The sequence below is a fragment of the Anomaloglossus baeobatrachus genome, chromosome 1 (genome assembly GCF_048569485.1).
Source record: "Anomaloglossus baeobatrachus isolate aAnoBae1 chromosome 1, aAnoBae1.hap1, whole genome shotgun sequence".
Lineage (NCBI taxonomy): Eukaryota > Metazoa > Chordata > Amphibia > Anura > Aromobatidae > Anomaloglossus > Anomaloglossus baeobatrachus.
The window spans coordinates 384,135,285-384,162,203 of record NC_134353.1 but is presented as its reverse complement, the minus strand read 5'-3'; positions in this window follow the sequence as shown (position 1 = coordinate 384,162,203).

Here is a 26,919-nt window from a genome sequence, read left to right as displayed (position 1 = left end):
TGCGTTTTTATGTGCGTTTTTTGTCTCAAAAAACGCACCCGCAGCTAAAAAACGCGGTAAAAATGCATGCGTTTTTGCCGCGATTTGGTGCGTTTTTGGCTGCGTTTTTGCTCACTGCGTTTTTAATCAGTGCACAATGCCATTAAAGATTGTTGATGAAGAAAAAAAAAAAAAGGTCTGATGTCATTTCCTTCTTCAAAATGTCCATTGTATGCAGGAGAGCAGACAGCTGCAGAACTAGTGTATGCAGGAGAGCAGACAGCAGCTGCAGAACTACAAGGCTCAGCATCCTCCATCCAGGACTGTATGCAGTTTTTTGCCCAAAAAGAAAAAAAAATGACATGGGCTTCGCCATATTTTTGTATGCTAGCCGGGTACAGCAGGCAGGTACGGGCTGCCCCCAACCCCCAGCTACCTATTTGTACCCGGCTGGGAACCAAAAATATAGAGAAGCCCTTTTTTTTTAATTATTTTATGAATTTCATGAAATAATTAAAAAAAAAAAATGACGTGGGCTTCGCCTAATTTTTGAGTCCAGCCGGGTACAACTAGGCAGCTGGGGATTGGAATCCACAGTGCAGGGTGCCCAAGCTTTCTGGGCACCCCCACTGCGAATTGCAGTCCGCAGCCACCCCAGAAAATGGCGCTTTCATAGAAGCACCATCTTCTGGCGCTGTATCCAACTCTTCCAGCTGCCCTGATGCCGGGTGGCTAGCTAGGTAATAATGGAGTTAGGGCTAGCTGTATATTATCAGCTGGCCCTAAGCCCGAAATTCATGGTGTCACGCCAATATTAGACATGGCCACCATGAATTTCTAGTAATGATAAAAAAAAAACCACAACACACAGAAAAATATTTTTATTAGAAATAAAACACAACACAATTAGTGACTCCATCTTTATTGAAATAAAGAGCCCCCTCCGCAGTAATCCTGGGTCAGGGTCCCGCACCGTCCAATCCGGATCCAATATCATCTGATCGGTTTGCTGGAAGGCAAAGCGATCAGATGATGTGTCAGGATCAAGTGCCTGAATCACATCACACATCAGCTGATTGTATAAAAGCCGGTTATACAATCAGCTGATGCATCAGTAGAAAAAAAAAATAATACTCACTTATGTGCTGTGCTGATTACCGGCAGCTCCTGGAGCGATCGATTGGACAGGAGTCTGATCCCGTCCGATCGCTGCAGGAGCTGCCGGTAAGCAGGGATGAAGTCTCCTGACGGCAGGATCAGCTGATAGCCGGCCGGGCGTGAAAAAGCCGGCGAGACTACGATCAGCTGATGCGTCAGGTGACTGCATCAGGTGATCCACCGCCAGGTCCTGCAAGCAAGGTCCTGCCCCGGGGAGACTGCACACAGCCAGAGCGGCGGTACCGGGACAGGAGCTGGGAGCGGGCATGGCACCGGGACCCTGCAGACAGGTGAGTATATATGACATTTTTTTTTTTCTACTGTTCACTTTGGTTTTCGTCGCTGCCTCCACCTCCCGCCCAGACATGGCGCCGCACGGAGCTGACATGCACAGGACGGGAGGTGGAGGCAGCGGTGACGGTACCGGGAGGATTCATGCTTCTGTGTTTACCAACAGAAGGAATCCTCTTCCTGTACACGTCACTGTAGTACCCACCCCTTGCGTTTATAGCTGCGTTTTTAGTCATAGAAACGCAGCTATATGCGTTTTTCATTGCGTTGTTGAACATTCATTGAACTCAATGGGTGAAAAACGCAGTGAAAAACGCAGAAATAATTGACATGCTGCATTTTTGTGGTCACCACAAAAACGCAGCTACAAAAAAACGCTGTGTGCGGACAGCACTTATGAAAACCCATAGATATTGCTGGGGAAGCAATGTCACTGCGTTTTCAGCACAAAAACGCGGTAAAAACGCGGCAAAAACGCCTAGTGCGCACAAGGCCTTAGTCATAGGGGGGAAGGTGTGTGTGTGTGTGTGCGTGCGTGCGTGTGTGCGTGCGTGCGTGTGTGTCCTGCTCCAGCAGTGTAAGTGCAAATATGCAAGGCAAGGGATTCAAGTCAAGCAGTGCTTGTTAAGGGCAGCTCTATCAATCAAGTTAATTGCTTGGCATGTTGATTGAGGGAATGTAATAGTGCACTGAAACCTCACCAAGCGTGCATTAAGGAGCCCTCATTTGAATATCTATAATACATAAAGTATGTGAGTTCTATAGGGGTTAGAACACCTATAGAGCTGTATCAGTGGTTTAAATCATGTTTTCGGGGTGACAGTGACCCTTCAGCTCAAAGTTTTAACTATACATAAAAGATATAAGATATATAGTCAACATTCCTAATGCCTTTCCTTTGAGCAGTTCTACCAATGTTCCTCCTCTCTGGAGCCTTGTTTACATATTCTCAAAATTGTCACTGCTGTCTTTGTCTGGGAGCATACAGTATTCTTAAAACTCTTTGAGTTTAAAGGGGTTAGGCTACTTTCACACATCCGGCTTGAGCCCTGCGGCTCAATCCGGCTGTGCAAGCTATGCAACGGATGCGGTGAAAACACCGCATCCTTTGCATAAGTTTTTCCCATGCGGCCCGCCCGGTTTTTGCCGCTTGCGGCATGCTACTAAGCATGCGCAGTGGCAAAAACCGCATGCGGCGGCCGAATGCGGTATTTGCCGCATCCGGCCGCCATAGGCATGCATTGCGAGATGCGCCGCATCGGCCGAATGCGGCGCGATGCGTTTTTTTTTGCCGCACGAAAAAACGTACCAGGCAACGTTCCATCCGGCCGCCGCATCGGCTAAATCTGCCGCATGCGGCAAAAACCGGATGGAACGCAAGGCCATGCGGCACAATGCGGCACTAATTAAAGTCTATGCAGGAAAATCGCAACCGGCAGCAAAAAAAAGTGCCGGATTGTGCCGCAGAAGAAAAACCGGAGGTGTGAAAGTACCCTTAGAGGTCTCTTCACATGCCTGGTAAGTTACAAAGATATTGGATTTCTCGGGATGTCAAGTTACAGCTAGAGGTGTCTTCCTAATGTGACAGCATAACTAAGCATAGATGAGGGCTCCCGGTCTCCCCAAGTAAGGCTACACTCACTCAAACATATTTTCAGTCCAAATGATCTGACCTCACACAGACAGCACTATGACCAATGTTATTCTTTAGGGCTGTTCAGAAGACAGTTTTTTTCACTCGGACTGAATGTGTGAAAAAAATTGCACCATGGACTTGTGTCTTCCATATTTCGGCTGAGACTCGCCTATTCAAATCTGTGGGAGCACAAAAAAATTGTATCCCGTATAGAGCCACTGTATACCTACTTACTTCCATATGCCACAAAAAAGCACTGCAAAGGGACATTTGCCACACAAACCGCACTAAACAGCTTACACCTTAGGCCTCCATCACACGTCTTTGTGAAAAATGCATGTGTTGCACGGTCCCTTTTGGACATCCGTGTGTCTGTATGTTTCATCCCTGTGTCACCTGTGTGCCGTCCTTGTGACCGGTACCGGAAAAAATGCATGATACTGAAATGAATGTTTTTTTATGTGTAAAAGCCCAGTCACACACAGCGATGTATCTAACGATATATCGCCTGGGTCACGGATTCCGTGACGCACATCCGGCATCGTTAGCGACGTCGTTGCGTGTGACACGCACGAACGACCGTTAACAATGGAAAATACTCACCAAATTGTCCATCGTTGACACGTCGTTCCTTTTTAAAAAATCATTGATTGTTGAACACGCAGGATGTTCGTCGTTCCCGAGGCAGCACACATCGCTACGTGTGACACCTCGGGAACGACGAACTGCAGCCTACCTGCGGCCGCCGGCAATGCGGAAGGAAGGAGGTGGGCGGGATGTTACGTCCCGCTCATCTCCGCCCCTCCGCTTCTATTGGGCGGCCGCTTAGTGATGCCACTGTGACGCCACACGTACCGCCACCTTAGAAAGTAGGCGGTTCACCGGTAACAGCGACGTCGCTAGGCAGCCATGTGACGGCTCCGAACGATATTGTGCGCCACGGGCAGCGATTTGCCCATGACGCACAAACGACGGGGGCGGGTGTTTTCACCAGCGATATCGCTAGCGGTATCGCTACGTGAACGTCCCCTTAAAAGATGAGCAAAGCCAGAAAAATGATAGGATAGATAGATAGATAGATAGAGATACATAGCTTGTACAGCTTTTTAGCAATTTTAATAAATAATTTAAGAAGTAAATGACATGGGGTTCCCCCTAATTTTCATAACCAGCAAAGGTACAACAGCAGCTGCAGGCTGCAACCCTCAGCTTTCAGCTGTATCATGGCTGGTTTTATAAAATAGCAATGCGGCACCTATCTAGTCGGATTCTGGCAGGGAGTATGCATATCTCATACTTGTGGCCACGTGACTGCCGTTACCGGCTCTGACACTGGCGAATCTTTACAGTATATAATGCGTGCAAAGTGAAGATTCACAAGTCTGCAGCCATATAGAGTGACACATAGAGTGACTGCAGTCCTGTGAATTTAGAGAAGACAACTGCTTTAACCTCGACAAGCAGTATGGTCCTGGCTGCAGGAAAATCCCCAAAATAGTCCCTGTCACATCTCCACCATAGTTTGCTCCTGCGACTGTTGCTCCGGTCACCAGGCGCCGCTGTATTCCCACTGTAGGTGGTGCTGGTGATAGGGGAGGAGTCAGTACCAGTAGCTCTGGTGAGGGCAGTCTCCACCCATCCACCAAGCTTGGTTTAGCTGACACTTTCAGTACCACTGGCTGAGTGTGGGGGTATGTGCCATCAAGCTGAAGTTATCAAATTCCACTTCAGCCAATTGGAAGGCACCACACTGTTTTTATACCTTCAGTGGTCTGCTGTTCTTTGCCAGATATAGCGTTGTTTTTGCTAGAGCTACACCCTTTTCTGGTACTGTGCACACCTTGCTGTTTTTGTCCCCTGTTTGACCTCAGCCTGTTTTCCTGACATTCCTCTTGCCTGCTGAGTTTGTACCTTGCCTGACATGTTGGTTTTGACCTTGGCCTCTGTTCTGGATATCCCTCATGCCTTCTGATTTTTGTACCTTGTCTACATCCTGGTTTTGACCCTGCCTGTCAACTATCAGCGTCTCTGGATGGCAGCCTTTCCATAGGCAGCAAACTCCTGGAGCATGCAGTAAATCTAGATCCCAAGGTACCCTGGTTAAAAGGTTTCAGGGTACCTTGGGATCCTGCTTAGGGAGTGGCTTGTGACTAAATATTTTGTATCTGTGGTCCCGGACTGCGTTTACAGCCACCAATTAGCAGTGGCAATAACGGGACAGGAACATAAAATGAAAAGCAAAGTAGCATTTCTTGTGCCTAACAATAGTGCACAACTGCTGTAAATACAGTGCCCTGTGAAAGTATTCGTCCCCCTTGAATTTTTCAACCTTTTCCCACATTTCAGGCTTCAAACAGAAAGATAAAAAATGTAATGTTATGGTGAAGAATCAACAAGTGGGACACAATTGTGAAGTTGAACGAAATTTATTGCTTATTGTAAACTTTTTTAAAAAATAAATAACTGAAAAGTGGATCGTAATATTATTAGTCCCCTTTAAGTTAATACCTTGTAGCGCCACCTTTTGCTGCGATTACAGCTGCAAGTCGCTTGGGGTATGTCTCTATCAGTTTTGCTCATCGAAAGACTGAAATTCGTGCCCATTCTTCCTTTGCAAATAGCTTGAGCTGAGTAAGGTTGGATGGAGAGCGTTTGTGAACAGCAGTTTTCATCTCTCTCCACAGATTCTCGATTGGATTTAGGTCTGGACTTTGACTGGCCATTTTAACACCTGGATACGTTTATTTGTGAACCATTCCATTGTAGATTTTGCTTTATGTTTGAGATCATTGTCTTGTTGGAAGACAAATCCCCGTCCCAGTCTCAGGTCTTTTGCAGACTCCAACAGGTTTTCTTCAAGAATGGTCCTGTATTTGGCTCCATCCATCTTCACATCAATTTTAACCATCTTCCCTGTCACTGCTGAAAAAAAGCAGGCACAAACCATGATGCTGCCACCACCATGTTTGACAGTGGGAATAATGTGTTCAGGGTGATGAGCTGTGTTGCTTTTACAACAAAACATATCGTTTGACATTGCGCCCAAATAGTTCGATTTTGGTTTTATCTGACCAGAGTACCTTCTTCCACATGTTTGGTGTGTCTCCCAGGTGGCTTGAGGCAAACTTTAAACAACACTTTTATGGATATCTTTGAGAAATGGCTTTCTTCTTGCCACTCTTCCATAAAGGCCAGATTTGTGCAGTGTTCGACTGATTGTTATCTTATGGACAGACTCTCCCACCTCAGCTGTAGATCTCTGCAATTCATCCAGAGTGATCATGGGCCTCTTGGCTACATTTCTAAATAGTCTTCTCCTTGTTTGAAATGAACGTTTGGATGGATGGCCGGGTCTTGGTAGATTTGCAGTGGTATGATACTCCTTCCATTTCAATATGATCACTAGCACAGTGCTCCTTGGGATGTTTAAAGTTTTGGAAATCTTTTTGTAACCAAATCCAGCTTTAAACATCTCCAAAACAGTATCACGGTGTTGTGAACGAATAGCACTATTCATGTTTTGAGCTGTTTCTCACATTGTAAATGTCAGTTGTACCATGTTTGAAACTGTTAATAAAACGAAGTTAAAAAAAAACCCAGTATCACAGATCTGCCTGTTGTGTTCCTTGGTCTTCATGATGCTCTCTGCGCTTTAAACAGAAGACTGAGACTATCACAGAGCAGGTGCATTTACACGGAGACTTGATTACACACAGGTGGCCTAAGGCCGCTTTACACGCTGTGATCTTGCTAGCGTGCGTACCCGCCCCTATCGTTTGTGCGTCACGGGCAAATCGCTGCCCGTGGCGCACAAAATCGCGCGGACCCATCACACATACTTACCTGTTACGAGGGGGACCCGGGGAAGCGTGCCAAGATGGGAAATGGACAGCTTCCGCCGGTCAAGGTCCACTGTGCGGTGTAAGGGACCGCCGCTATGGTGGGTGAAGAGTGAGCGGGTTGCTGCTAGCGATCATCTGGAATGTCACAGACGATCTATGTACACCGATCTGCCCTAACCTGTGAGGGTTGTATGGCACGGATCTCACGGCTCGGTGTACCTGTTGCACGGGAAAGCACAGAGGTGCCCACGCACGTGTGCCAGTGGAAGTTACGAGAATATGGCACGAGGGTAGCACAGAGGTGCCCACGCACGTGTGCTTTCAATAACCAGGTGAGTCCGGTGGAGACTCGAGGAGCTCACCTGGGACAGGAACACGGCCTGTTGAAGGGGATACTGCCGGAGCAGCAAGGCAGGAACACGGCCTGCAAACGAGGTACTGCCGGAGCAGCAAGGGCCAAGCCCACAAGAGACAGTAATGCCTGAGCAGTGGCGTGGCAGCACGCTGCCAGACATCCAAACATAGAAGGACGGTCGCGCGCCGCCATGATGGCAGGGGGAGCTTTTAAGGAGGTGCAGCTCCACCCGAGGGCGGGCGCGAGGCGGAGATGACGGACTTGACCCAATCAGGGTCCACGACGTCCCAGCCTGGCCAGTCAGGATTCACCACGTCACCAGCCTTGTCATCAAGCCGTGTGACGTCAGTGAGCGAATCAGGACCCACCACGCATTGCACATGCTCACCCTCCTGCCTCTGGGAAATAGAGGCGGGATCCTCGGTCTCACAATGTGCAGAGATAACGGGAATCTCACTGCTTCCCTGAGCAGTAAACCTCTGCACATTGCGCAGCCTCGCAGACCTTCGGGGCCGCTGAGCAGGAGAGTCTGCGGCAGGCCAGGAATGGGAGACCGCTTCACTCCTTGTAACAGGAGAACCACTAGGTGTCACCCTTCTGCTGCCTCTCTGAGAAGGTATCTCCTGCACACTGCGCAGTCTGGCAGACCTTCGGCGCTGCTGAGCAGGAGTGCTCGTGGCAGGCAAGGAATGGGAGACTGCCTCAGTCCTTGCCTCAGGAGAGCCACGAGATGTAACATTACCCCCCCGTCTAGGCCCCCCCCCCTGTCCGTGGTCGAAGGCCGCTATCAAACCCGGGGCGCGGATATGATCCTCCAACTCCCAGGATCTATGCTCCGGACCACGGCCGGCCCACTCCACGAGGTAGTACCTCTTGCCCTGTATGACTTTTGTCTCCACAAGTTTTGCCACCTCAGGGTCGTCGGACGGGGAGTCGGTTTGAGCCGGAAGCGACCCCGAGAATTTATTAAGTCGTACGGGTTTCAGGAGGGACACGTGAAAGGTGTTGGCTATAGCCCAGCGTGGAGGGAGCTGGAGTCGATATGCCACTGGGTTTACCTGCTGTAGTACTTTAAATGGACCCAGATACCTAGGGGCGAATTTGGCTGCCTGTACCCGTAGGTTAACATTCTTAGAGGACAGCCATACTAGGTCACCAGGGGCGAAGGATGGTGCAGGGCGGCGGCGAACATCAGCCGTTGTCACCATCCGGTCTTTAGCCCTTTTAAGAGCCTCTTGGGTGTCATCCCAGATCTCCCGGGCCTTGGTCGCCCAATCCTCCACTCTAGTATCGGGTGACGTAATGGGCATCGGAACCGTGATTCTGGGATGTTGTCTGTTATTGAGTAGGAACGGAGTCTGGCCAGAGGATTCATGGACCGAATTGTTAATGGCAAATTCGGCCCAAGGAAGGAGGTTAGCCCAGTTGTCGTGGTGCGCGGATATAAAATGGCGGAGGTAAGTTACCAAGGTCTGATTAGTCCTCTCCACTAGTCCATTGGTCTCGGGATGGTATGCGGAGGAGATGTTCAGCTCTATCTGCAGGAGCTTACAGAGCTCTCTCCAGAAGCGAGACGCGAACTGGGGACCCCGGTCGTTCACCACCTTGTCAGGCATGCCATGCAACCTAAATACATGCCGAATGAACAAGGTGGCGAGAGCACGTGACGTCGGGAGTCGTGGGAGAGGCACCAAGTGGACCATTTTAGAGAAGTGGTCCGTGATGACCCATACGACCCTGTGCCCTGCTGACTTGGGCAGATCTCCCAGGAAGTCCATCCCTACCACTTCCCAGGGACGATCCGGCACTGGCAGTGGGTGAAGAAGACCTGCCGGTCTCTGCCGGGACGGCTTATTCCGAGCACACGACATACAGGCTCCCACATACTCCTGTATGTCCTGGGGTAGTCTCGGCCACCAATAATGCCTGGTCACCAGGTCTCTGGTCCTTTTGACCCCGAAGTGACCCCCAACCTTGGAGGCATGGGCCCACGATAGCACCTCGTTCCGTAGTTCAGGGGGAACGAGGGTCTTGCCAGGTGGCACCTGGTCCAAAGAAGTGGGAGTGACCATCCTCAAGCTGTCCGGGGGTAGTATAAGACGAGGCTCCTCCTCGTCCTCCTCCAACACAACCATACAACGTGACAAGGCATCGGCCCGTACGTTCTTCTCACCGGCCAGGTGGCGGATAATAAAGCGGAACCGGGAGAAGAATAAAGACCAACGGGCCTGCCTTGGGTTCAGGCGTTGTGCTGTCTGGAGGTATGTGAGGTTTTTGTGGTCAGAAAATACCTCAAATGGATGCTTCGCACCCTCCAGGAGATGCCGCCATTCCTGGAATGCTAGTTTCATCGCCAGTAACTCCCTATCCCCTATGGAGTAGTTCCTCTCGGCCGGAGAAAAGGTCTTGGAGAAAAAGAAACAAGGATGCTTCCTTCCTCGTTCGTTTTTCTGGTACAGGACTGCACCTGCACCGACCGAAGAGGCGTCTACCTCCAGTAGGAAGGGTTTGGAGATGTCTGGACGATGAAGGATGGGAGCTCTGGAGAAGTGAGTTTTGAGAGTGTGAAATGCCTCTACCGTTTCTCGTGTCCATGCTTTGGGATTAGCGCCCTTGCGGGTAAGGGCAATGATGGGTGCTGCCACCGTCGAGAAGTTGGGAATGAACTGGCGATAATAATTGATAAACCCCAAGAATCGCTGGATCGCCTTCAGCGAGCGGGGCTCAGGCCAGTTCATCACTGTCTCCAACTTCCCCGGATCCATTGCTAACCCCTGACTGGACACGATGTACCCCAGGAACGGCAAGGATTCCCGTTCAAAAACGCACTTTTCCAGCTTAGCATATAGTGAATGGGTACGGAGCCTCTTAAGTACTCGGATGACATCCCTCTGATGGGTGGTAAGATCGGGGGAGAAGATAAGAATGTCATCCAGGTATGCAACCACGGAAAGATACAAATCCCGGAAAATGTCATTCACAAAGTCTTGAAATACGGCGGGGGCATTGCAGAGTCCGAAGGGCATTACTAGATACTCGTAGTGACCGTCCCTGGTGTTAAAGGCGGTCTTCCACTCATCGCCCTTTCGGACTCGCACTAGATTATACGCCCCGCGTAGATCCAGCTTTGTGAAGACCTTTGCCCCGCGGAATCGATCAAATAGCTCAGTAATGAGGGGCAAAGGGTATTTGTTCTTGATCGTGATTGCATTTAATCCCCTGTAATCGATACAGGGGCGCAGATCCCCTTCCTTCTTCTGCACAAAAAAGAACCCTGCACCAGCCGATGAAATAGACTTGCGAATGAACCCCTTCGCCAGGCTGTCCTGAATATATTTGGACATAGCCTCCGTCTCTGGTGCAGAGAGTGGATACACTCTGCCCCTAGGGGGCTCGGAGCCTGGCTTCAGGTCTATTCGACAATCATATGGCCGGTGGGGAGGAAGAGTATCTGCCGCCCTTTTTGAAAAGACATCCCTGTAGGCCTCATAAGGTGTCGGTAAACCCGGCCCCTCTGTATTCCCTGAGGACCCTACCGACCTAATGGTAGCGGGTGGTTCGGTAGTCACGAGGTGCTCTCTACAGGATCCTGCCCAGGATGAGATCTCCCCTGTTGCCCAGTTGAGTATAGGAGCATGCTGTCACAACCAGGGAAGGCCCAGTAGGATCTCATCCGTCCCCCCTGGAAGCACCAGGAAGGACACCTGCTCATGGTGTCCCGGTGGTACATCCATCCTGAGAGGGATGGTGATCTGGGTGATAGGATCGAGTAGTATGGACCCGTCGACTACCCGAACCCTGAGTGGCTTGGGCAACAGAACCAGGGGAACTGAGTATCGGGTTGTCAGGGAGGTCGAAATGAAATTGCCTTCAGCGCCTGAGTCCAAGCAAGCCAGGGCAGAGAAGAGAGTAGTGCCGAACTGCAACTGGGCGCTGATAGTCAACCTAGAGGGAGAGGTAGCGTCTAGAGTCCCCCCTCTGATAGAAACTAGACGCTGTCTTTTCCCGACGGTTTTGGGACATCGGGTAGCTATGTGTCCCCTCTGCCCACAGGAAAAGCAGATGACACAAGACCGAGAACCTGGGGCAGAGGAGACCACCTTGGACACCTCCATTGACTCCACGGAGTCGCCTACAGGACTGGCTGGGAGACCTGTCTGATGGAAGACGGGAGGCAGACGCTTTTTAGGCCGAGAAGACGTGGGTGCTGAAGAGACCTCGAGCCTTCGCTCCGCCTGGCGGATGCCTATGCGAGAGGCAACCTGAATCAAGGACTCTAAAGTGGCAGGCACCTCACACGTGGCCAGTGCGTCTTTGACAAACCCTGCCAGGCCCTCCCAAAACACAGGGACAAGGAGCTTATCCGGCCAGTCTAGCTCTGCGGCAAGTGTCCTAAAGTGTACCGCAAAGTCCCCGACTGAAGCGGACCCTTGCCGAAGTCGTAGGAGGCGCAGTGCGGAGTCGTGGGTGACTTGAGGCCCGAGGAACACCTTTCTCATGGCCCCAAGATAAGCTGTTAAGTTATTCACCACCCGATCTCCGCGCTCCCACAACGGCGTGGACCACTTCAGCGCTCTCCCTGTGAGCAGGAACTGGACGAAGGCTACCTTCGCCTTCTCGGTAGCGTAAAGAGTCGCGGACAGCTCTAAGTAGGTGGTAACCTGGTTTATAAAACCACGGCACTCAGAGCTGTTGCCGCTAAAGCGCTCTGGAAGCGCAAGGCGAGGAGACCTTCCACCCAATAGCACAGCCTGGGTAGCCGCCTGGGTGGCGACTGTCGTCAGAGTAGTCTTATCGGAGGAAGACTGCTCCACTGCTGCCAATCGTGACTCCAACTGCTGCACATAACGCAGCAACTGCTGCTGCTCTTCAGCCATAGCCAGACCTTTGGCGCGACCGTAATGTTACGAGGGGGACCCGGGGAAGCGTGCCAAGATGGGAAATGGACAGCTTCCGCCGGTCAAGGTCCACTGTGCGGTGTAAGGGACCGCCGCTATGGTGGGTGAAGAGTGAGCGGGTTGCTGCTAGCGATCGTCTGGAATGTCACAGACGATCTATGTACACCGATCTGCCCTAACCTGTGAGGGTTGTATGGCACGGATCTCACGGCTCGGTGTACCTGTTGCACGGGGAAGCACAGAGGTGCCCACGCACGTGGGCCAGTGGAAGTCACGAGAATATGGCACGAGGGTAGCACAGAGGTGCCCATGCACGTGTGCTTTCAATAACCAGGTGAGTCCGGTGGAGACTCGAGGAGCTCACCTGGGACAGGAACACGGCCTGTTGAAGGGGATACTGCCGGAGCAGCAAGGCAGGAACACGGCCTGCAAACGAGGTACTGCCGGAGCAGCAAGGGCCAAGCCCACAAGAGACAGTAATGCCTGAGCAGTGGCGTGGCAGCACGCTGCCAGACATCCAAACATAGAAGGACGGTCGCACGCCGCCATGATGGCAGGGGGAGCTTTTAAGGAGGTGCAGCTCCACCCGAGGGCGGGCGCGAGGCGGAGATGACGGACTTGACCCAATCAGGGTCCACGACGTCCCAGCCTGGCCAGTCAGGATTCACCACGTCACCAGCCTTGTCATCAAGCCGTGTGACGTCAGTGAGCGAATCAGGACCCACCACGCATTGCACATGCTCACCCTCCTGCCTCTGGGAAATAGAGGCGGGATCCTCGGTCTCACAATGTGCAGAGATAACGGGAATCTCACTGCTTCCCTGAGCAGTAAACCTCTGCACATTGCGCAGCCTCGCAGACCTTCGGGGCCGCTGAGCAGGAGAGTCTGCGGCAGGCCAGGAATGGGAGACCGCTTCACTCCTTGTAACAGGAGAACCACTAGGTGTCACCCTTCTGCTGCCTCTCTGAGAAGGTATCTCCTGCACACTGCGCAGTCTGGCAGACCTTCGGCGCTGCTGAGCAGGAGTGCTCGTGGCAGGCAAGGAATGGGAGACTGCCTCAGTCCTTGCCTCAGGAGAGCCACGAGATGTAACACTTACCTGCCTAGCAACGTTGCTCTGGCTGGCGATCCGCCTCCTTTCTAAGGGGGCAGTTCGGTCGGCGTCACAGCGACGTCACTAAGCGGCCGGCCAATAGAAGCGGAGGGGTGGAGATGAGCGGGACGTAACATATCGTAACACATAGCGATGTGTGCTGCCGCAGGAACGAGGAACAACATCGTACCTGCAGCAGCAACGATAATTGGGAATAGGGGAGCATGTCAACGATAAACGATTTTGAACAATTTTGCGACCTTTTTCGATCGCACGTAAGTGTCACACGCAACGACATTGATAAAGCGGCCGGATGTGCGTCATGAATTCCATGACCCCAACCACATCGCTTTAGCGATGTCGCTGCGTGTAAAGCGGCCTTTACATTTACCATCATTAGTCATTTAGGACAACATTGGATCATTCAGAGATCCTCAATGAACTTCTGGAGTGAGTTTGCTGCATTGAAAGTAAAGGGAAAGTAAATAATATTGCATGCCCCACTTTTTAGTTATTTATTGTTAAAAAAGTTTAAAATAAGCAATAAATTTCGTTGAACTTCACCATTGTGTCCCACTTGTTGTTGATTCTTCATAATAACATTAAAATTTTTATCTTTATGTTTGAAGCCTGAAATGTGGGAAGAGGTTGAAAAATTCAAGGGAGCCGAATACTTTTGCTAGGCACTGTACATAGTATATTGTTACGGTCGCCGAGGGGCGGCGAGCATCCGGGAGTGGACCCACTGGGCCATACACCCGACTCCCCTGGAGGACCTAACCTGTTACGAACCCCCTATACAGGGATTGTCAGGCGCAACCCCAGGGTTCCTAAATGCACGACTGCCAAGACCAGTGGAGGTCGGCTCTTATGGACTGGGTTAATCTCTTAATGTCCGAAGCTGGTTTGCTCGGATGTAACAGCATAAAGGTGGTAACTCAGACTTGGCAGCATGGAGGTGGTGGCTCAGACGTGGCAGCACGGAGATGGTGGCTCAGACGTGGCAGCACAGAGGTGATGGCTCTGACGTGGCAGCATGTAGGTGGTGGCTCAGATGTGGCAGCATGAAGGTGGTGGCTCAGACGTGGCAGCACGAAAGTGATGGTAGTAAGTGGGCTCTAGGATGAGACACTGGTTAGAAACATGGAACTAGAACTAGGACACAGCACGCAGAGCAAGTAAGCAGAACTAGACACAGTAGCATAATGGGACCTGAGAACTAGCAACGCACTAATGGATAGGCAACATTGCTCAGGCGCCTCCCCTAAGGAGAGGCGGTCTTAAATACCTCAGGGTAATAGTGGACCTCAGAGACTACTTCCGGGTAATGACACATGCGTGCACACCCTAGGGGAACTCACTGAAGGCCTGCATGTGGCCAAGAAACCGGAAGAGGCCGCGACAGAACCCGGAGCAGGAACAGAGCGCAAGAGACCGCCAGACAGTTGAGGAGAGCGGCAATCCTGCCAGGGCCTAGGAGGTGGGGTCACCGCGATGAGACCAGGAACTACATTACCCCCCCCTTATGCCTGCTCCTTTTCAGGAATCTCTTAAGAAGAAGAGGGGGCATCAATCCTCTCCTCTGGTTCCCAAGACCTCTCCTCAGGACCGAACCCCTTCCAATCTACCAGATAGTAGGTTTTACCTTTGACCTCCTTCGCCACAAGGATGGCTCTTAGATATCTTCGTCACTGAATGGAGCATGTGAGGTACCAGGATACCTGAGAAAACAGCTAAGGATGACAGGCTTGATTAAGGACACATGGAACGAGTTGGGAATGCGTAGAGGTAGGAGCTTTAACTTGTAGGAAACTTTTTTAATTTACTGGAGTACCTCGAAGAGACCCAACTTGTAGTAAGGCAACTTGAAACGGGCATATCTGGAAGAGAGACATACCTTTTCTCTGGGCTGGGACGAAGGAGAGTCTAGGCGTCTCTTGTCCGCGTGTCTCTTCATATAGATGGAGGACTGCTCCAGGGAGGACTTAGGCGGGCTTTGCACGTTGCGACATCGCAAGCCGATGCTGCGATGTCGCACACGATAGTCCCCGCCCTCGTCGCAGGTACGATATCTTGTGATAGCTGGCGTAGCGAAAATAATCGCTACACCAGCTTCACATGCATTCACCTGCCCTGCGACCATCGCTCTGGCCGGCGACCCGCCTCCTTCCCAAGGGGGCGGGTCGTGTGGCGTCATAGCGACGTCACACGGCAGGCGGCCAATAGCGGCGGAGGGGCGGAGATGAGCAGGATGTAAACATCCCGCCCACCTCCTTCCTTCCGTAGAGCCGCCGGCGGCAGGTAAGGTGAAGTTCCTCGCTCCTGCGGCGTAACACACAGCGATGTGTGCTGCCACAGGAACGAGGAACAGCATCGTACCTTCCTCGTTGACGAAGTGCTACAGAAAGTTCGCCAGAATCTGATTCACCTGTTCCACTTGGCCGTTGGACTGCGGATGGTGGGCCGATGAGAAGTCCAAGGTGACAGCCAATAATTTACAGGTGGTCCTCCAGAATCACAACATAAAGTGGACTCCTCTGTCAGATACTATGTGGAGAGGTAGACCGTGCAGCCAGATGATTTGCTAACACAGGGGTGGAAGGCAATCTGGTTAGAGGTATAAAAAGGGGCATTTTAGAAAATCTGTCCACCACAATACAGATGACTGTGCAAATGGAGGACTTCGGCAGATCAGTAATGAAGTCCATCCCGATGTGCTGCAATTGCACAGATGGCACCCTCAAAAGGAGCAGTGAACCAGCAGGAAGTTTCTTCAGTGCCTTTTGCAAGCACATGAGGGAAAGGCCGACACAAACTCCAGGGCATCTTGACACAATGTAGTCCACAAATAGTGCCGCGAGATCAGCTGCAAAGACTTCTTCTGACATGCATGATGGCCTGCTGAGAGGAATGTCCCCATTGAAGAACTTGATTCCTGTCCCCTTTGGTCATGAAATTCTTACCGGGGGAACCTGGGACGCGTTTACTAGGGCCACCATCAGTTTGGAAGGCTTTATGATGTGCTGCGGTTCTTCCTGTTGGTACCCGACAGGAAAGACCGAGACAGCGCATCGGCCTTGACATTCTTCACAGCAGGTTGGAAGTGCAGGATGAAGTCAAAGCGAGCAAAGAACAGCGACCACGGGGCCTGTCGTAGGTACAGCCTCTGAGCTGGCTGGAGGGAAGATAATCGGTTCTTATGATCGGTGTAGATGATAACTGGATGCACCGCCCCCTCCAGTAGGTATCGCCACTCCTCCAGGGTTAACTTAATTGCCAACAACTCTCTGTTGCCAATCGAGTAGTATCACTCCGTTAGAGAGAAAGCCCTGGAGATGAAGCTACATGTTATTGTCTTACCCTCGCTTGTCTTCTGTGTAAGAACTGCACTGGCACCGGAGGAAAAGGCATCCACTTCCAGAATAAATTCCTTACTGGTGTCGGCTCTGTGCAGGAGCAGAAGCAAAGGCCTGTTTGAGCGACAGGAAAGAGTCTTCCACCTCTAAGGTTCAGATCTTGGAATTCTCCCCTTTGCGGGACAGAGCCAAGATGGGGTGGACCAGAAATGAGAAGTGCAGGATGAATTGCAATTGTAATAATTGAGAAAATCCGCTCGATAGCCTTCAACCCATCCGGACAGGGCCTCTTCAGTACAGCTGACACTTTGTCCGGATCGATCTTCAGACCGGTATCAGAGACTATATAGCCTAAGGGGCACTTTGCACGCTACGACAGCGCAAGCCGATGCTGCGATGCCGAGCGCGATAGTCCCCGCCCCCGTTGCAGCTGCGATATCATGGTGATAGCTGCCGTAGCGAACATTATCGCTACGGCAGCTTCACATGCACTCACCTGCTCTGCGACGTCGCTCTGGCCGGCGACCCGCCTCCTTCCTAAGGGGGCGGGTCGTGCAGCGTCATAGCGACGTCCCACGGCAGGCGGACAATAGAAGTGAAGGGGCAGAGATGAGCGGGACGTAAACATCCCGCCCACCTCCTTCCTTCCGCATAGCCGGCCGGGACGCAAGTTGGAGATGTTCCTCGCTCCTGCGGTTTCACACACAGCGATGTGTGCTGCCACAGGAATGAGGAACAACATCGTAACATCGGTCTATGCCAATTCATGGAAATGACCGACGCTACATAGATGATACGATTACGACGCTTTTGTGCTCGTTAAACGTATCAAAAATGCTTTACACACTACGATGTCGAGAGCAACGCCGGAAGTGCGTCACTTTCGATTTGACCCCACGACATCGCACCTGCGATGTCATAGTTTGCAAAGTGCCCCTTAGAAAGGCAACGAGATTTGCTCGAACAGGCACTTCTCGAGTTTAGCATAGAGGCGAACTGCCGCATCTATCCTCATCTTTTCCCTTAACCTCTGAAGAATCAGCCGAACATGCCTTGGGTGAGTAGGCAGATCTGGTGAAAAGATGAGGATGTCATCCAGGTACACTACCTTACAAGTGTAGAGGAGGTCTCAGAAATTCTCATTTACTCATGTATTCCAGGAAGACTGCGGGGGCATTACTAAGCCTGAAGGGCATCATCCAATATTCGTAGTGTCTGTCCCGAGTGCTGAATGCAGTCTTCCATTCGTCACCTGACTGGATCCGAACCAGATTGTATGCTCCCCGGAGATCAAGCTTAAATTTAATCCTTGAGCCCTGAAGACGGTCGAATAGTTCAGGAATAAGAGGAAGTGGGTATTTATTCTTGACCGTGATCTTATTCAGCCCTCAGTAGTCGATACAAGGCCCCAGAGACCCGTCCTTTTTATTGATAAAGAAACCCACTCTGGCGGGAGATGAGGACTTTTGCATGAAGCCTCGGGCCCGGTTCTCTTTTACATATTCGGACAGGGCTTGGGTCTCTGCATGTGATGGGGTGGATACGCCCACAAGAAGGAGTCGAAGGAGAAGGTCGATGGGACAGTCATAGTTGACGGCAACATCTCAGCCCCCTTCTTATCAAAGACATCAGCGTAGGCCCAATAGGCGGGTGGCAGACCCGGAAAATTAGCCGGCGTGGCTGGCGGATAAGAGGGACATGCCGGGATCTGACATTTGTCGTGGCAGTGCACGCCCCATCAGAGTGTATCTGCCGAGTCCCAGTCCAATACCGGCTTGCGCAACTGAAGTCATGGTAACTCCAGCAGCAGAGCATGAGCCATCCCTGGAAGCATATGAAAAGCAATTTTCTCAGAGTGCAATGAACCCACTCGCATGCCTAGGACCTCGGTGACAAATCGGATGGGCTCAGAAAGCGGCTTCCCATCCACAGAGGAGATAGGGATGTGAGGCAAGGCACCAGACTGGAATCTGAAGTCAATCCACCACAGACTGCTGGATAAAGTTCCCGGTGAAGCCGGAATCCATGAACACATGCTCCGTAAATTAGGTGGAACTGAAGGACAGGGATACTGGGACATGAAGAAATGAAGAGGACTTGGCGTGACCTAGGATAACTTCTCCCACGGACCCTACCCTCGGCAGTTTCCCGACTTCTCAGGACAGTCCCGAATCTCGTGCTTGACACTTTCGCAGCAGAAGCATTCTGCTGCCACTTTTCGAGACTCCTGACGTAGCCTGGACTGTGCAACGCGGTCCACCTCTATGGGCTCATGAGGGGTAGCGGTCCTGGATGCAACATGGGTCACTGAAAGGTGGGTGACAAATGTGAGGTTCTCCTTTCCCTCTCACAGGTGACCTCTCTGACATGCTACTGGAAGCGTAGGTCAACACAGGTTGCCAAAGAAATCAGGTACTCTGGGGTGGAAGGAATGTCCCTGCTCGCCAATTCGTCTTCAATCATTCCAGACAATTCCTTCCAGAAAGTGGCCACCAATGCCTCATTGCTCCATCAGAGTTTGGCGGTCAGGGTGCAGAATTTGATGGCATACTGTCCAACCATGAGATTCCCCTGGCAGACTCTCATGAGTGACTAGGCAGTAGAGGCGAGGCATCCTGGCTCGTCGAATACCTTGCGGAAGGTAATTAAGAAGGCGGCCAGATATTGGACGATCGGGTTATTCTTCTCCCAGAGGGGATTCATCCATGCAAAAGCCTGTCCAGTCAGATGCGACATGATGAAAGCCACTTTGGAGCGATCAGTCTCCAGTTGCAGGGGAGAAAGCTCAAAATGCAATGAGCACTGATTCAAAGAACCTTGGCATAGTCTTGGATCACCTCCATACATTGCTGGGGAGGCCAGGTGAGATCCGGATAGGCATGCCGATGACCCTACAGGGGGCGCCGCCCTGGGACCGAGCGCTACATACATTCACACATAGAAGCTGTGATTTAAAGGGAACCTGTCAGGTCAAAAAAGCATTATAACCTACAAGCAGGAGCACATGTGACCTAGTACCCCCTTCCTACCCATCCCCGCCTTCTCATCCTGGTGTTTACTTGCAGGTTCAGACGCGCACTGCGCAGGACCGGAACCGCAGGAGTCTTCTGAGCATGCGCAGAGCGCTGAAGCCGACAAGCAAACACCAAGATGAGAAGGCGGCGAAAATGGTAAGTGTGTATGCGTGGGATTCTGAAGGAGCTGATGTGACATCGCTCATGTAAATCCATGTATCACACCCACAGGGGCGTGATACCATGGAAAGCATGCAAACGCCCACGGGGCAATGCGACGCCCATGGGGCTACAGACCAGCTCATTTACATAAGGAATATATAAGTAATAAACGTATTTTATTACTTTCATATTACACAATATTACAACACAGGATGGGGAGGAAGTGGTTACTAGCTCATACATGCTCCTGCTTGTAGGTTATAACGCTTTTGCGACATGACAGGTTTCCTTTAACTTATTTTTATATACTGTATTTAATAATAATATTTTAATATATTTAACAAATATATAAATACTGGAGTGAAAAAAATGTTCAATATCATAACTAGTACAGCAAATACTTACATTATATTTACTCTATGAACTATAAAACCATAGTGTAATTAATGAAAACTAATAAATATACAGTGCCTACAAGTAGTATTCAACCCCCTGCAGATTTAGCAGGTTTACACATTCGGAATTAACTTGGCATTGTGACATTTGGACTGTAGATCAGCCTGGAAGTGTGAAATGCACTGCAGCAAAAAAGAATGTTATTTCTTTTTTTTTTTTTAAATTGTGAAAAGTTTATTCAGAGGGTCATTTATTATTCAACCCCTCAAACCACAAGAATTCTGTTTGGTTCCCCTAAAGTATTAAGAAGTATTTCAGGCACAAAGAACAATGAGCTCCACATGTTTGGATTAATTATCTCTTTTTCCAGCCTTTTCTGACTAATTAAGACCCTCCCCAAACTTGTGAACAGCACTCATACTTGGCCAACATGGGAAAGACAAAGGAGCATTCCAAGGCCATCAGAGACAAGACCGTGGAGGTGTCACGCTCCCCGGGTCCTCTGCTCCGTTCCCCGGGTCCTCTGCTCCGTTCCCCGGGTCCTCTGCTCCGCTCCCCGGCTCACCTGCCACGCTCCCCGCTCTCCAGCCTCCGGTGCCCGTACCCCCCAGGCCCCCTGGTCTCCGCTCCCGGCGCCCGACGGCTTCCCAGTCCCTGGCCGGCTCCCCTGCGTCCTCCTCTCAGCTTCCTGCCCTGGCTTCTGGCACCCGGGCCGCGCGCATGCGCATTAGGGCGCGCGCGCGGTCACTGACCCTTTCTTAAAGGGCCAGTGTCAATTAACAGGAAATGAGGCATACAGGTACAGGGTATATAGGGGGTTAATGTCCAAGGGAGCGGGGCCTGTTCTTCGTGTTTTCCCAAGCTAGGAGTCAGGTCTCCTTGTGTTCTGTGAGATACTTACCTCTCTGTCTTCTAGAGCCGATCCTGCATCGCCATCCGGTCCTGCGGTACCTCGAACCCCGAACGCTGCCCATCTGCCATCCTGACAGTCCGTACCATCTCGGATCCCTGCGGTGACCCGTCATCTCGCTCCAACGGTTCCGGACCCCGCCTGACACCATCACGGCTTCCGAACCTGAGCTCCGTCACCCGGACCACCATCAGTGACCTCGTGGTCCCAGGGACTTCTCCATTTTCTCCCAGTGCACGGACTGTCCTGCTACCTACAGTGCTCCGGCTACCGGACTCCTTTCCCTCATCCGGGAGTTCGGCCCAGTGGATCCACCTCCAGGGTCTACCCGTCCATCTGGCCCTAACAGTAAGAACAGGCCATGGATCCCGCCGAAGCACTAGCGGCCTTGCATGAGGAACTCCAACGCCAGCGTGAAGTCCAGACCCGCATGCTGAACTTTATGACTTCCGTGGACACCCGCCTGACCACGCTACAAGCGGCAGTCACGTCTTCAACATCCCGAGCCTCCACTAGTCAAGCCACGACCCCCGCTCCCGTGGCTGCCTCTTCGGATGCTTCCAGACTGCGTTTGGCCTCACCACCCCGGTACGCCGGAGATCCCAAGACCTGCAGGGGGTTTATAAACCAATGCTCCCTCCATTTCACGCAGCTGCCACATCTGTTTGCCTCCGACCAAGCCAAGGTCGCCTTCATCATGTCTCACCTTGAGGGCGAGGCACTGGCGTGGATGAACCCCTTGTGGGAGAAGGAGGAACCTATGACCAAGAACCTCCAGGAGTTCCTGCAGGCATTTCGCAGCACCTTTGACGAACCCGGACGCGCCTCCGCGTCTGCGTCATCACTTCTCCGGTTACGTCAGGGAACACTGACGGTGGGTCAATACGCCATCCGTTTCCGCACCTTGGCTTCAGAACTCGGGTGGAATAACGAGGCCCTAACCGCCGCCTTCTGGGAAGGACTATTGGGTCGAATCAAAGATGAGCTGGCTGGACGTGATGTACCGTCCACCCTGGACGCCCTGATTACCCTAGCGACTCGAGTGGACATACGCTTTCAGGAGCGGTCCAAAGAGGTATCCCGTGAGAGACGTCCGGTACGGCATTCATCTCCTCCACAGAAGCCCGCCTTACTCCAGTCAACGGCCTCTGGTGTCTCCGTCCATGAGCCCATGCAGATCGACCGTGTACGACAGTCTGAACAACGTCGAGCAGAGCGGCTCGCCAAGGGTCTCTGCTTTTACTGCGGAGAGGGCACACACCTGCTACGCGCCTGTCCAGAGAGGCCGGGAAACTCCAAAGCCTAGGGTTGGTAGGAGAGGCCACCCTAGGTGCTGGGACTCTCTCAGACCCGGTCACGTGGACTGTGCAAGTGACAACGGGAGAGACGCGGTTCACGGCTGAGGCATACCTCGATTCTGGGGCAGCAGGCAATTTCATCCAGCAGGCCACGGTGGACAAGTACCAGGTGCCTGTTACTCCACTCGCCAAACCTCTTGTGATTGCCTCTGTGGATGGGAGACCTCTCTCTGATACCATCTCCTGGATCACCAAGCCGCTTGAACTGCGTATCGGTGCTCTGCACACCGAGAACATCGCTCTCTACGTCCTCCCACATATGTCACATCAAATCCTGCTGGGCCTTCCCTGGTTGCGGACACACGAGCCTTCAGTCAGCTGGGGCACTGGCGATATCACTCGATGGGGGCCTTCTTGCCATGAGAGGTGTCTGAAGACCATACAACCCATCCGGCGACCTCCGGTTCCCGAGTCCCTACCGGGACTGCCCTCAGCCTATTGGTCCTTCGTGGACGTCTTTGATAAGAAGGAGTCCGAAGTACTTCCGCCACATCGTCCCTACGATTGTGCCATTGACCTGCTCCGGGAACTACACCACCTCGAGGACGGATATATCCACTGTCTCCAGCCGAAACAAGGGCCATGTCTACGTACATCACAGAGAGCCTGGCTAAGGGATTCATCCGGAGATCCTCCTCTCCTGCTGGAGCAGGCTTCTTCTTCGTAAAGAAGAAAGAGGGTGACCTACGCCCATGTATAGACTACCGGGGATTGAACCTAATCACCGTGAAAAACAAGTACCCCCTGCCGCTCATCCCCGAATTGTTTGATCGGCTCAGAGGAGCTCGTGTGTTCACCAAGTTGGATCTTCGGGGTGCCTACAACCTGGTCCGTATCCGCTCAGGGGATGAATGGAAGACTGCGTTCAACACTCGCGATGGGCACTATGAATACTGCGTGATGCCCTTCGGCCTGTGTAACGCACCAGCAGTCTTCCAAGAATTAGTGAACGATGTGTTTCGGGACCTTCTCTACGTCTGTGTGGTGGTATATCTGGATGACATCCTTGTCTTCTCTCCGGACCTCCAGACCCACCGAGAGAACGTGCAACTGGTTCTACAAAGACTGAGAGAGAATCGTCTGTACGCCAAGTACGAGAAGTGCGTCTTCGAACAGTCTTCTCTCCCCTTCCTGGGGTACCTCATCACCGATACCGGACTGCAGATGGATCCAAAGAAGGTCTCCTCCATTCTCAACTGGCCTACTCCTTCTGGACTGAAGGCAATCCAACGATTTCTGGGATTCGCTAACTATTACCGCCAGTTCATTCCTCACTTCTCGGCTCTGACTGCTCCTCTCTCCGCCTTGACCAAGAAGGGGGCTAATCCAAAGGACTGGTCACCTGCGGCCGACGCCGCGTTTGGCGCTCTAAAGCGAGCCTTTGCCTCCTCTCCTGTACTCCACCGTCCAGAGTTAAACCGCCAGTTCACCTTGGAGGTGGATGCCTCCTCCTCGGGAGCCGGAGCAGTGCTCATGCAGAAGTCCTCCTCCGGGAAGATGGTGACGTGCGGTTTCTTCTCCAAGAGCTTCTCCGCGCCTGAACGCAATTACACCATCGGTGACCGAGAGCTATTGGCGGTTAAACTGGCTCTGGAGGAATGGTGCTATCTTCTGGAAGGAGCAGTGTACCCTGTCATTGTTTACACGGACCACAAAAACCTGGAATACCTGCGGACTGCTCAGCGACTGAACCCACGGCAAGCCAGGTGGTCCTTGTTCTTTGCCCGGTTCGACTTCCAGCTTCATTTCCGACCCGCGAACAAGAATGTACGCGCTGATGCCTTGTCTAGGTCTTTCATGCCCGTGGAACAGGAGGAAGAGACATCTCAACCCATCATCTGTCCAAGTAAGATTTTTCCGGTGGCTCCTGTCACCCTGGCCCAGATACCGCCCGGGAAGACCTATGTCTCTGAGACAGACAGGCAAAAAGTGTTACACTGGGGCCATGCCTCGAAAACAGCCGGTCATGCAGGTCAGAAGAAAACATGGAGTGCTATTGTACGTCATTACTGGTGGCCATCCCTGCGCACGGACGTCGTCTCTTTTGTCTCTGCCTGCTCCTCCTGTGCCAGGAACAAGACACCCAAACACCTGCCATACGGCCGTCTTCTGCCTCTGCCCATACCCTCAGTTCCCTGGCAACACATAGCGATGGACTTTATTACGGACTTGCCATTGTCCTCCGGACACACAGTCATATGGGTCGTGGTGGATCGGTTCTCTAAAATGGCCCATTTCGTTCCTATGGCTGGACTGCCTTCTGCTCAGGAACTCGCGGACGCCTATATACATCACATCTTCCGCTTGCATGGCTTTCCATCACACATAGTGTCCGACAGAGGAACTCAGTTCACCTCCCGCTTCTGGAGGGCTCTCTGCAAACATCTGGGAGTGACTCTGGACTTTTCTTCGGCCTACCACCCTCAGTCGAACGGCCAAGTGGAACGGGTCAATCAGATATTGACCTCTTTCTTACGTCACTACGTGAACGCCCATCATGACGATTGGTCCACGCTTCTTCCTTGGGCTGAATTCTCCCATAATCACCACGTCAGTGAGTCCTCCTCCAGTTCTCCCTTCCATGTCGTCTACGGACTTCAGCCGTCTGTCCCATTGCCTGTATCCTCGTCCTCGGACATCCCTGCTGCTGATGCAGTACTCCGTGACTTTACAACCATTTGGGACTCAGTTAAGGCGTCCCTTGCACGGGCAACCCTGCGGATGAAGAGACACGCGGACAAGAGACGCCTGGATCCACCGTGTTTCTCTCCGGGAGATCTCGTCTGGCTTGCTTCCAAATACATCCGACTGAAGATACCATCCTACAAGCTGGGACCTCGCTACATCGGACCGTTTAAAGTCCTCGGCAAGATCAATGAGGTCTCCTACAAACTGCAGCTCCCGGCCACGATGAGAATACCCAACTCCTTCCACGTCTCTCTGCTCAAGCCGGTTGTCCTTGGTCCCTTCTCCGCTGCCGCCAGTCCGGCTCCTCCTCCTATTGCTGAGGACGACATCTATGCGGTAAGAGATATCGTGGCCATGAAGACCGTACGTGGTCGGCAGTTCTTCCTGGTGGACTGGGAAGGGTATGGTCCTGAGGATAGGTCCTGGGAGCCCAGGGAGAACGTGGGCACTCCTCTGATCCGTGCCTTCCTGTCCCGGTTGCGGGGAGGGGGGCGTGGGGGGGGGTACTGTCACGCTCCCCGGGTCCTCTGCTCCGTTCCCCGGGTCCTCTGCTCCGTTCCCCGGGTCCTCTGCTCCGCTCCCCGGCTCACCTGCCACGCTCCCCGCTCTCCAGCCTCCGGTGCCCGTACACCCCAGGCCCCCTGGTCTCCGCTCCCGGCGCCCGACGGCTTCCCAGTCCCTGGCCGGCTCCCCTGCGTCCTCCTCTCAGCTTCCTGCCCTGGCTTCTGGCACCCGGGCCGCGCGCATGCGCATTAGGGCGCGCGCGCGGTCACTGACCCTTTCTTAAAGGGCCAGTGTCAATTAACAGGAAATGAGGCATACAGGTACAGGGTATATAGGGGGTTAATGTCCAAGGGAGCGGGGCCTGTTCTTCGTGTTTTCCCAAGCTAGGAGTCAGGTCTCCTTGTGTTCTGTGAGATACTTACCTCTCTGTCTTCTAGAGCCGATCCTGCATCGCCATCCGGTCCTGCGGTACCTCGAACCCCGAACGCTGCCCATCTGCCATCCTGACAGTCCGTACCATCTCGGATCCCTGCGGTGACCCGTCATCTCGCTCCAACGGTTCCGGACCCCGCCTGACACCATCACGGCTTCCGAACCTGAGCTCCGTCACCCGGACCACCATCAGTGACCTCGTGGTCCCAGGGACTTCTCCATTTTCTCCCAGTGCACGGACTGTCCTGCTACCTACAGTGCTCCGGCTACCGGACTCCTTTCCCTCATCCGGGAGTTCGGCCCAGTGGATCCACCTCCAGGGTCTACCCGTCCATCTGGCCCTAACAGGAGGGTTACAAGGCTGGCAAGGGGTACAAAACCCTTTCCAAGGAGTTGGGCCTACCTGTCTCCACTGTTGGGAGCATCATCCGGAAGTGGAAGGCTTATGGAACTACTGTTAGTCTTCCACGGCCTGGACAGCCTTTGAAAGTTTCCACCCGTGCCGAGGCCAGGCTTGTCCGAAGAGTCAAGGCTAACCCAAGGACAACAAGGAAGGAGCTCCGGGAAGATCTCATGGCAGTGGGGACATTGGTTTCAGTCAATACCATAAGTAACATACTCCACCGCAATGGTCTCCGTTCCAGACAAGCCCGTAAGGTACCTTTACTTTCAAAGCGTCATGTCAAGGCTCGTCTACAGTTTGCTCATGATCACTTGGAGGACTCTGAGACAGACTGGTTCAAGGTTCTCTGGTCTGATGAGACCAAGATCGAGATCTTTGGTGCCAACCACACACGTGACGTTTGGAGACTGGATGGCACTGCATACGACCCCAAGAATACCATC